General features: G+C 39.9%; 1 long non-coding RNA gene across 1 annotated transcript in view; it reads left to right on the top strand.

Annotated features, from left to right (window-relative positions):
* Nucleotides 1–11750, top strand: part of LOC144490259 (uncharacterized) — a 46413-nt gene extending 34663 nt beyond the window's left edge. The window contains exons 3-5 of the long non-coding RNA XR_013497202.1: nucleotides 3685–3839; nucleotides 5603–5667; nucleotides 11353–11750. This is a non-coding gene — a long non-coding RNA (uncharacterized LOC144490259). The remainder of the gene's footprint in view (nucleotides 1–3684; nucleotides 3840–5602; nucleotides 5668–11352) is intronic.
* Nucleotides 11751–12073: the final 323 nt, after the last annotated feature.

Below are 12073 nucleotides of genomic sequence, written 5' to 3'. Positions count from 1 at the left end.
CCGGTACAACTCCAGTAACTTCCAGTAACAGTATAACTTCCCTACTTTTTCCCTACTTTTTTCTCACATTGTACTCCATCGGACAAATATTTGCCCACTCACTTAACCTGTCTCTGGCCCTTTGCAGACTCTATGGGCGGAATTTTACTGGCACATCCGCCCAAGATTCATACGATCCCACCTGAGGCCAATGGAGAATGCCATTCTCCGAGCCTGCCCTGCCCCCGGGCGGGCGTGCTGGTAAAATTCCGGCCTCTACCTCTTCTTGACAATTTACTTTCCTACCTACCTTGGTATCATCAACAAATTTAGCAACCACACGGCTCCTTCATCCAAGCCATTGATAAAGGTTAAAAAGCTGAGGGCCAGCACTGATTCTTGTGGCACTTAAATTACAGCTTGTTGTTCCTAACTTAAATCTTTAAGATACAAATATCTTTAAAATGATGACAACATTTATTCAATTGTGTCATTATTAATAAGTCATTCTGAATAACTTATCGGTTTAAGAACCTCTGACTGGGCTTTCTGTTTCTCTGAAAGTTGATATCATGGATTTTCCATGGAACTATTACCCAATGTGCACATCAGCTGACATCAGTAGAATAGTTCCCTTGTATGCAAGAAGACTGACTCTGCTTAATAAAGAAAATAATTAATCAAATTATGCATATCTTTGACCTGGTAGATTTTTGCACATGTATTCCTCTAACAAAGTAGGAAATATATTCAATTTGGAATATATATTAGCAATTTAACATTTCTGAAAATATTCATGCAAAATTTCTACTTCATCAATCTGCCTTTAATAAGAAAGATAAACTATTTACATAAATACATACAGATAGATAGATAGATAGATAGATAGATAGATAGATAGATAGATAGATAGATAGATAGATAGATAGATAGATAGATAGAAAGATAGACATGTAGATAGATATGTAGAGAATTGAAAACTTTCAGTTTGGTATTTGTCAACAAATTGAACCACTTTGTGCTGGTAATCCCAGCTGTCCATTCAAGGACAGTTGTTACCATTGTACTCACAAATGAAAGAACATTAAGCACAGTTCAATTTGCTGCCTCGGAATTTACTGGCTCAATGTGTGCTTTCCAAGCTTGAAAAAATAATTCATGGTTAAATGTCATTATTCCAATTTTCACTGTTGTTGTGTGTCACTCATGGGGACTGATGAATTAGAATCATAGTATCCTACAGAGCTGAAGGAGGCCATTCGGCCCATCGAGTCTGCACCAAGCACAATCCCACACAGGCCCTATCCCCATGTATTTACCCTAGCTAGTCCCCCTGACACTAAGAGGCAATTTAGCATGGCCGAACCACCTAACTCGCGTATCTTTGGACTGTGGGAGGAAACCGGAGCACCCGGAGGAAACCCATGCAGACAAAGGGAAAATGTGCAAACTCCACACAGACAGTGACCGAAACCAGGAATTAAACCTGGGTCCCTAGCGCTGTGAGGCAGAGTGCTAACCACTATGCCACCATACCGCTTTGGTTTAATGAGTATTGAGTGAAATTGTGAAGGACTGTGACCTGTAGTGGAAGTCGACCAGAGTGAACAAGATGAAGCAACACATCTTAACAATACTTCCAGTATTAACAAATAAATAAGACAAGTAATGGAACGGCACAACTGCCCCCCTCCTTCATGACTGGCCAAATGCTTGTGCTACTTAGTACATAAGTTGGGTGGGAGGAGAGTTGTCTTGCTTGATACTCCACAGCACCCATTGGAACCCCAGGGAAATTCTACTCTTCACTGTGTAATCCGATTAATGCACAAAATTCTCCAATATCACAACTATTCTTGGATGGCCAAGAATAGTTAATTGAATAAATCGCTGCACAACACTAAGGATGAAGAGGTCAGAACCACCGCCACTATGGGAGCTGCCAAAACATGATAAGTGGAGGAAGGCTCTTGGAAAATCGATTATTGCGGCATCATCTTTAAAACCTGCACAGCATTAAAAGCTGTACTCATTTGAACTATAAAACAACCATGAACAATACATCAACATTACCAGACCAATTTGGACTGACCCAAGGGCCAGGTCAAACAAACACAAAATTGGTGACTTTGGTGGAAAAGATTCTTATGACATATGATAGCTTCAGGAACAAATGAATACACTACTTTATTCAATAGGTCCAATAGCCAATGATATTATTGTGAAGGAAGGAATAAATGAATCCTTTGATAAATTTGATGAAGTTCTAAATTCATTCAGTACATCTAATTCAGTTAATCTAAGAAGCAACAAAATTTTCAAAAGTGTGAAATTCAACAAATGTATCCAACAGTGAACTGGTTAATTCTGACCAAATTATACAGATTGGTTGAAGGCTATGACCACAATGACCTTAATTCAGAATTTATGAGGACAGAATTGTTGTCGGAGTGGCTGACAATGCCCTTTCAGGCATACTACTGACCGAGGACGATCTGACTCTTGAATAGACCATCCAAATAAACAGAATCATGATAAAAACCAAACTGCCAATATGAGCCCACTGATGTGGAACATCCAAACAACAAGGGGAGACCCCTTCAACTCCCACAAAGATAATCATGGACCACATGGAAAAGGAAAAACTGGGTTTGTACCACAAGTGACCAGAGTGAACACTCTGGAAAGAATGGGACAAATCGGTGGTCTACAAGCAGAGCAGATGAGGAGTTGACAAAAAGAAATTCAAGTGGAAAAAGCAAATCAGAAGAAGACAACCAAGTGCCAGAAAAACAGACTACAACTCCAACGTTGATCAGTAAAGGTTGCCCAAATCAGTAGAGCCTACAGTCCTCCAAATGTGGCCAGAACAAGATCTGGAGGAATTGTCAAACCTCCAGACCATCAGAATTTATAACGTCAAAGATCTATAGGGAGGGAGAAGTGATAACAAAATTGTAATACATTGGGTAATTACTTGGGGGAGGTATAGCATATGGGTATCTTGCATAGAAGAGGTTAATTTGGGACTGGGAGATGGTACCACGCACAGTGTGATGTAAAGAAACACATGGCCATAAAGTAGAATCAGTTGTGAAAAGGATAGAGAACTGTGTAGAAGCAAGCTTGGAGTTAGCTCATGGCTTGAGTTATACCCTATATATTTGTACATAGTTATGTGTTACCAATAAACATTTAATGTTCGACCATACAAGGCTCAGCATCTCCTTGTGAGATCTACTGAACATACAGCATATGACATGGCCTACATGTGACTCCAAACTCACAGCAATGTGGTTGACTCTTACATGCTCTCTGAAATGGCCTAGCAAGCCATTCAGTTCAAGGTCAAATAGGGATAGGAAACAAATGCTGGCCTTGCCAGTGACATCTATGTCCTATGAACAAATAAAGAGAAGAAAGGAAGATCTTCTTCACACAAAAATGATTTACATATGGAAAGGACTTCTGTGTATTGTTGGCCAAACACTGGAATCATTTTTTTAAACTGTTGTATGCTGTAATGGAGGGATTGTAGGATCGTTCTGGATGGATGAATAAGATTCTACCTCAGATCTTGACATTAGCATCTACATAAATCACAATGTTAAATACAATTCAATCCAGCATGGTGACAATGATGATGGAGTAGCTTGACGCATCGGGTTCTGCTGTCAAACTGATATTTTTGTTAATCTCATCTAGGAGTGGATTATGACAGCACTGACAAGGCACCAGCCTCATGTGGCAAAGGCATTTCAAAGGGTATTTCTTTCCTGAGTGCAGAGCATTAAAACACAAATCTACCGTGTAACAAAATGAAGTCCATTTAAAGCAACTTCAAACCATCAGGAGTTGAGGTTAGTTCACTTCTAGGCATTTCTTTGATGGATGGTCTCAGCAGAGATACAACCATGGATGGTGCACTTTGGTAAAACTCAAAAAATTATGAGTCACAGTGACATGAGTCCTGCTCCACATCTTTATAGCGTGACATCCCTCAAAAATGTTTGCGGCTGCTAATATGAAAGTGATGAACAATAGGTCACACAGTTTGTGTGCCACTTTGTAATTATACCATTGTGCTAATACCATTGTGCTAATACAATTTAACAATGGTTAAACAATAATGAAATCCAACCCACCATGGGGAACACATTTGACGAAGTTAATAATTACTCTTTCCCCTGATGATAAAAAACAAATTATTCTTCATGCACTTGTTTAGATTATGTGGCTTCATAATTAAACAAAGAATGCAATGCACTAAGCTGCATCTAGGCCAAAAAATGCAGATAGCTGGATAAATACATTTTCGATAAAAACATTTCTGGACTTTTATTTAGCGGGATTAATGTGTATTAATTATCAGTCATTCGCATTATCAAAACATAAAAAAATTGATAAATACAAAATAATTCTTGCATTTTAAAATCATAATTCAACTTATTTTTTTACAGACTGCAATACAAAATGATTTTAATAGGGTTCAAATGGATAAGTGATAAGAGGCCTTCGCGTCAGGAGAAGTTCCTTAATTATCTTTATCTTAGATATTCAAATATTTGTTGGATAAACACCAAAATCAATATGAATAAGAAATTATTGCTTTTCAAAATAAATTTTCTCCTGACTAATTTTGGGGACATGAAGCTCATTATTTTCAGTTTCCAACACTCAAGACAATCACTGAGTTTCACGGTCGAGCTTTTTATTATTTTTCCTTTAAGTAACTTGCTTTGTGTAAAAAATAGAACACTGTGGCTTTTGATTCCACATAAAGCAGCAGCTGATTCTAAAAATAGCTACAGATCGCAGAACAGGTACCCTGCCTGCATTCAAACTGTCTGCTTTTCCACCAGATAACCTTTGTTCATCTCTGATAAATGTACTGAGTGCACAGCGACACATTTTCCACCGCAGGAATCATTAATCATAGAGTTGGCATAAAAGGGTCGAGAACCTTGATTGCATTCTCTTTCATGCTCTCTGCAGGTCTTGAAAACTGAGTATTATGCTATGATACTTAAAAGGACAATTTTCTGCTGCAGGGTTAAGCATTAGTTTGTGTACACTTCCCCTTTGCAGTCAGTTCCCAATTTCAACTGTGCCAACAGAAAGATGCCACATGCAATCTGACACCTTCCCTATCTGATGGGTAGGGAAAATCATGTGCAAGTCATCTCAATCACTCGCTCTCATCACCATCTACAATGAATTATAGAACAGCTTGGGGTTGGGTTGGGGCAGGGGGAAATCAAGAGAGCAAGTCATTTTCTATGGGAATGGAGCACAGCCCAGATGGAGTTGAAGTAAGAGCAAAATAACATTTTTTTTAAAATTAAAGGGGAGTAACTAGGAAAAAAATTACAGAGGTGTTTAAAAATTGTGCCAGATATAACATGATATGGTTGGCTCTATTTTACAATTAGTTCCATGAAAGACACATTATATTTTAGTTTAATTTTCTGGTAAGGTTTTCCATGTCGGTTTTCTGAAGATATGTTTTAAAATGTGAACAAGACAACTTGTTCTCAGCAATGTAATAGTCTCATAAAAATATAATGAATTTTAAAGACATTAAGCCAAATAAGGCAAAAATCTGTGCTATTCTTTCCACCAGGCATATCTCCAGGGTGATTGGTTATCTCCATGGTAACTCTTGCAAAGCACAATGACGTCAAGAAGGTAAGAAAAATACCACTGAGAGTGTGGAACCGTGTGCCTGTTAGAATGTAAAATACATAATGGATATTTCCCAGAAATTGTGGTCAGCTTCTAAAATAATAATCTCAAATACCTATATTTTATGTTGAGTTGTTGAAAAAAGTTTAAAATCATGATGTAACTCCTGACTTTATCAGTTTTTATAGGTTTATTCTGCTTATTTTCTGCAATGTTCAGAAAAAGAAACAACATACATCAGGAATGCAGTCTCTCTACCACCCCATCATTATCTAACTGTGACTTTAGACAACTTAAAATGCTGTATAATAATTAAATCTCGTCTCTCTTTTGGTAGGATTTCTCTATGCATTTAAAAGATGATGATAAGTCTTCAAATCTATTAAATTTATTGCATAACAATTTAAGAAATTATATTTACTATGACTGATTTTTCACTCTGCATTTACAAGCACATAATCAATGACAAAATGGAACACTCTGCCAACTGTGCATATGATATTAATTTGACACAGAATGCACTAATTTACATATCCTGTGCTTACATTGATTTTAACTATAACTTGGAGTTATAGATAAAGGTGGGGCACCTGGAATAGATTGCTGTTTGCTGTTTTGTAAAATTGCTATCTTAAGAACAAAGTAAATTTGATACTAAAGAAATAACCATAGTGCCTTAGAATGTCCCCAAGTGCTTTACAACCAGTGTCGTCACTGGTGGAATGCAGAAAATGCAACAGACAATTTACAGCATTCCACAAACAGAAATGTGATCATGACTAGATAATCTACAGTGGTATTGTTTGAGAGATAATTATTGACACTGGGGAGATATCCCTTGGTCTACTTTGAAATAATGCTATGGGATCTTTTACGTACACCTGAGAAGGCAATTTACTCACCCAAAAGGCGGCACCTCTGACAATGCAGCAGACTTAGCACTGCACGATAGTAGCCGCCCTGAACTTGTGCTCAAGTCTCCAGAGTGGTCTTGAAACCCAAAACACAAAATGTTACCACAGAGCCACAGCTGACATTAGGGTCTAAAGCAGCGGTCTCCAAACTCTTCAGTACGAGGGACACATCGTATATTCTACACATCTTCGCGGGCCAAAGAAAAAAATCAGTTCTATAAATGAATGAATAAAATTTATTGTATCCGGGCCGGATGTGACCCGCCGCGGGCCGGATGTGGCCCGCGGGCCGTCGTTTGGAGACCCTTGGTCTAAAGGGGAGAAGGGTGGCAAGAATATTCAGAACTAAATTCACATCTGTGTCAGTGTTCACAGACAGTTATGTAGGAAGAGGGGCATGACATTGGCAGAATTGTGATAAGCAATGGAGAAGGGAGCGAGCAGACCAGCCTGCTATAGTGGAAGTATTTTTTTAATTGGTGCAGGGCAGATAAAAAATATAAATTTAAAATTGTTACACCCTTTGGGCCACAGACTGGACTAAGAATGGCACAATAAGAAGTTTAACAACACCAGGTTAAAGTCCAACAGGTTCATTTGGTAGCAAAAGCCACCTGAAGAAGGGGCTTAAGGCTCCGAAAGCTTGTGGCTTTTGCTACCAAATAAACCTGTTGGACTTTAACCTGGTGCTGTGAAACTTCTTACTGTGTTTACCCCAGTCCAACGCCGGCACCTCCACATCATGACTAAGAATGGCATCCAGAGCAGGTAGGAGAAATGGCGGAAGGAAGCAGAGCAGTTAAAGGCCGATGGTCGCCTTGGTAAGCCAGGTAAATAAAACTGCAGGGAAAGTTGGATCAGGTATATATCTTTGAAAAAGCTTTAAAAATCTTACAGGTGAAGATTACATTTACAACTACTTACCTGTGAGAAAATATCAGTTTGGAAAAGATCATGTAAGCGTCGGCACTGGAAGTAGAGAAGATCCAAGGCATTAAAAATGTTTAAATTAATTTATTTTTCAAAAATCACATGTTGGGCAGAATTTCAACCATGGCATGCAATTTTTGGGCCCCCTATCTAAGGAGAGGATCCAGAGGAGTTTCACGAGAATGATCCTGGGAATGAAAAGCTTGATATATGAGGAGCATTTGAGGACTCTGGGTCTGTACTCGATGGAGTTTAGAAGGCTGAGGGTGCATCTCATTGAAACTTACAGAATATCGAAAGGCCTGGATAGAATGGACGTGAGGAAGGCTTCTCCCTGTTTCACCAAATTGAAAATGTCGAGTGACCATCAATAGGCACTTCTCAGTTTCTGGGGAAGTCCTGAACTGAATACCAGCAGTAAAGCCCACTCTGTCGATTCTTGCCACGCAGCCTCCCTAATCTGGTCCCCCTGCCACACCTCGTCAAATCTTCTGGATTCCTTAGGTTGCCACGGGATGTGTCTCTTTGACCAGAGACCATCTTTCCTCCCACATTTCTGCTTGGTAGCTCACTGAAAACCCACAGCCTTATTCTCTCTTCTAAGAACACCAATGGCCTCTATCTCTCTCTGATGAGACATTCTCCTCTCTCTCTTTTCTGCCCACAACTTCAGAGAAAGAAAATCTATCCACAATCAGCACAGCTACTCTTGCCTTTGCTTTCAAGTGTGAACATTTAACACTTTATCTCAGTATGTTTTACCCTGGGTCTCCCTATCCCCATTATTTACCTCACACACTACCGGGAAAAATAAGTTAACTCCCCATATCACTGTTGCATCCATAATAAATATATTTATTTATGGGCAGCATGGTGGCACAGTGCTTAGCACTGCTACCTCACAGCACCAGGGACCCAGGTTCAATTCCAACCTTGGGTGATTATCAGTGTGGAGTTTGCAGGTTCTCCCCGTGCCTGCATGGATTTCCTCCAGGTGCTCCGGTTTCCTCCCACAGTCCAAAGATGTGCAGATTAGGTGGATGGGCCATGCGAAATTGCCCCTTAGTGTCACCAGATGTGTAGGTTAGGTGGATTAGCCATGGAAATGCACGAGGTTATGGGGATAGGGCGGGCATGGGCCTGGGAAAGATGCTCTTTCGGAGAGTCAATACAGAGTCAATTGGCCAAATAGTCTCTTTCTGCACTGTAGGGATGCTGTGATTCTTTACTGTACATGGGAGCCTGTGTTTCATTGCAAATGTTCCTGTATTAATGCTGTTATGAGAAAACCCATGTCAGTACCTGTAATACGTTATGCCTGTTGTAGCACCATAAAAGGACTTTAGTATTAAGGATGTTCCACCTTACCTGTTATTATGATTGTGAGATTTTATAAGATGATTATATTTTGGAACGAACTCATTAATTCAAGTTAAAATGGGGTGTATGAAGAGCGTCATGTGATCTGCTTTGAATGCTGCCCAACAGCAAGCCTGGGTGTCTTGACTATTATGGTTATTTACATAATTAATTTTAAAAAAATGTCTGAGCAATAATCTGATTGAGGCCAGTCTTCCGTCACCATCATCCTTTATTTACAATGTGCTCAAAGTGCCGCTCAGCAACTGTTGTGTACAAGTCAGCCACAAAGTATTTCGACTGCCAGTCCAAGTGAACCAGTTGGTTTTAAACCTCCTGCTGCTACCAAATAAACCTGTTGGACTTTAACCTGGTGTTGTTAAAACTCTTACTGTGTGTACCCCAGTCCAACGCCAGCATCTCCACATCATGGCTCCTTCCCTATTACAGTAAGAAGTCTCACAACACCAGGTTAAAGTCCAACAGGTTTATTTGGTAGCACAAGCCACTAGCTTTCATCAGGTAAGGAGCAGCGCCCCGAAAGCTAGTGGCTTGTGCTACCAAATAAACCTGTTGGACTTTAACCTGGTGTTGTGAGACTTCTTACTGTGTTTACCCCAGTCCAATGCCGGCATCTCCACATCATGCCTTCCCTATTGGGCCAGCCTCCATTCTCGTATTCTACAAGGCCCACAAGGAGATCTATTGATGATTCCTCCGTGACCATCATAACAGTCTGGTTCAAATTGAGGAACCTCTCAAAAAGAATGCGTCTCAATGCCACAAACTCATATCTCATAATATTTTGTCCAAATTCATCAAGGCCAAATGCATTTCTCCACTTTCCACACCTGATTATCCCTGAACAACACTGTCATTTCTGATCTACTATAACAATGTCAGTGGAGGTATTTGCTAGTATAATTTATTGGTCCACATTAATGCCTCACTTAGTTTTTTTGTTTAGACACTACTGCTCTTAGGTCTATAATAGTATCGTGAGTTGCTGCTTAGGTCTGACAGCATCTGTGGGGAAAGAATAGAGCCAACATTTTGAGTCTAGATGACCCTTATCAGAGCTCTGTTGCTACTGAGTGTCCCACGAGGACGGACAGAGCTACTTTGTCATGTGACTTTCTTCTTTTCCTACTGGAGAAGTGCCTAACTTGCATTGCTCTGCTTTGTTAGCTTAAGAGGTCTCACAACACCAGGTTAAAGTCCAACAGGTTTATTTGGTAGCAAGTGCCACTTGTGACAAGCCCTAACTGTCCTGTCTGGAGACCATACACATCTCTTTAACCTGTGCTTAACGCTCTCTCCACTCACATTGTCTGTACCTTTAAGACTTGATTAGTTGTAAAGGCTCGCATTCCAACCATTATTTTGTAAATTGAGTTTGTGTCTTTATATGCCCTGTTTGTGAACAGAACTCCCACTTACCTGACAAAGGAGCAGTGCTCCGAAAGCTAGTGGCATTTGCTACCAAATAAACCTGTTGGACTTTAACCTGGTGTTGTGAGACTTCTTACTGTGTTTACCCCAGTCCAACGCCGGCATCTCCACATAATTGTTAGCCTAATACAGAATTATACAGAATCAACAGCACTGAAACAGGACTATATTGGTGTTTAAGTTCCACATGAGCCACTTTTGCCCATCTTCACTTAATCATTCTATTCCTTTCTCTCTCATGTGGTTAGTCTAGCTTCATTTAACTTAAATTAATCTATGTTACTCGCCTCAATAACTCCATGTGGGAGCGTGTTCCACATTCTAATCACATTTCAGTAAATAGGTTTCTCCTGAATTCCTTATTGGATTTATTTGTAACTATGTTATATTTATGGCTCCTAATTTTGGACTCCCCACAAGAGGAATCATTTTCTACAGATCTACTTTGTCAAACCCCTTCAAATTTTAAAAGCCTCTATTAGGTCATGCCTCAGGAGTTCCAAGATAAAGAGCCCAGCCTGTTCAGCCTTTCCTGATAAATTCATTCCCCCAGTTCTAGTAGCTCGCAAATCTTTTTGTATCTCTCTAGTGCCTCTATATCCCTTTATTAATATGCAGATCAGAAATGTGCACAGTACTCCAACTGTGGCCTAACTGTTTGGTACAAGTTTAACATTACTTCCCTGATTTTCAATTCTATCCCTCGAGAAATGAACCTCGATGCTTTACTTCCTTTATGATCTTATTAAGCTGTGTTGCTACCTTTAATGACATGGATACCTATAATGCTGGATTCCTTTCAACCTATACAGTGACAACTGTATTTTTAAAAATTCATTGAGTAAAGATTGAAAGATTCATCCTGAAATGGGCTGGAACAACATTGAAAAGTTGGTGGCAGATAAGTGCATTAGGACACTTCTGCAATTACAGCAAGGAATGAATTTGCAGAGCCATATAGTAAAAAATGAAATATGCACCAGTGGAATAGAAATAGGCAGCAGTGATCCCTGTGCTCCTATATGCTTTGGAGACTTGGACAACCTACAGCAGGCACCTCAAGGCATTGGAGAAGTACCACTAGCAGTGCCTTTGCAAAGTTTTCCAAAAATGGTGGCAAGAAAGGTGGTCAAGCAGCAGTGTCCTCTCCAAAGCCAACATGCTCAGTTTCCAGGTGCTAATCACTCAAAACCAACTCTGCTAGATGGGACACGTAATTCATACATCAGACACCAGACTCCAGAAGCAACTACTTTACTCAGAACATGATCATGGCAGGGGACTCCCAGGAGGACAGGAGGAACTCTTTAGGGACATCATCAAAGCATCCCTGAAGAGGTCAAACATCCCCACCGACTCATGGGAGTCCTGGCTTGTGACTGACCAAAATGGAGAAGGTTTGTGGTATATTGCAAGATCTGAGCATATTGTCCTCGCTGCTGCTCTGTTGAAGAGATGTAAATAAAGTTAGTTCAATGTTTGCTGCCTGCAGTTGAGCATGTATTAGTCTTACTTAGTGCAATGTACAACAGAAGGATATTGTACTGATGGTTAATTGTATCTTTTGATCCTCCTTATTCAAAGACCATGTTGTGCTCTTTTAGCACTTGCTCAATGACAGAAGCACTCTTGCTGATCCCTACTGTAAATAACTTGACGCAGTTTAACCGTATATTCTTAAGCCAATTCCTTCCCATCACTGAGACTTTGTTCCCTCCTTCCACAACCAATGGCAAGCAATAGGATGTATCATC

The sequence above is a fragment of the Mustelus asterias genome, chromosome 3 (genome assembly GCF_964213995.1).
Source record: "Mustelus asterias chromosome 3, sMusAst1.hap1.1, whole genome shotgun sequence".
NCBI lineage: Eukaryota > Metazoa > Chordata > Chondrichthyes > Carcharhiniformes > Triakidae > Mustelus > Mustelus asterias.
Note: the sequence above shows the minus strand (reverse complement) of the source record. Positions and strands in the feature narration are given on the sequence as shown.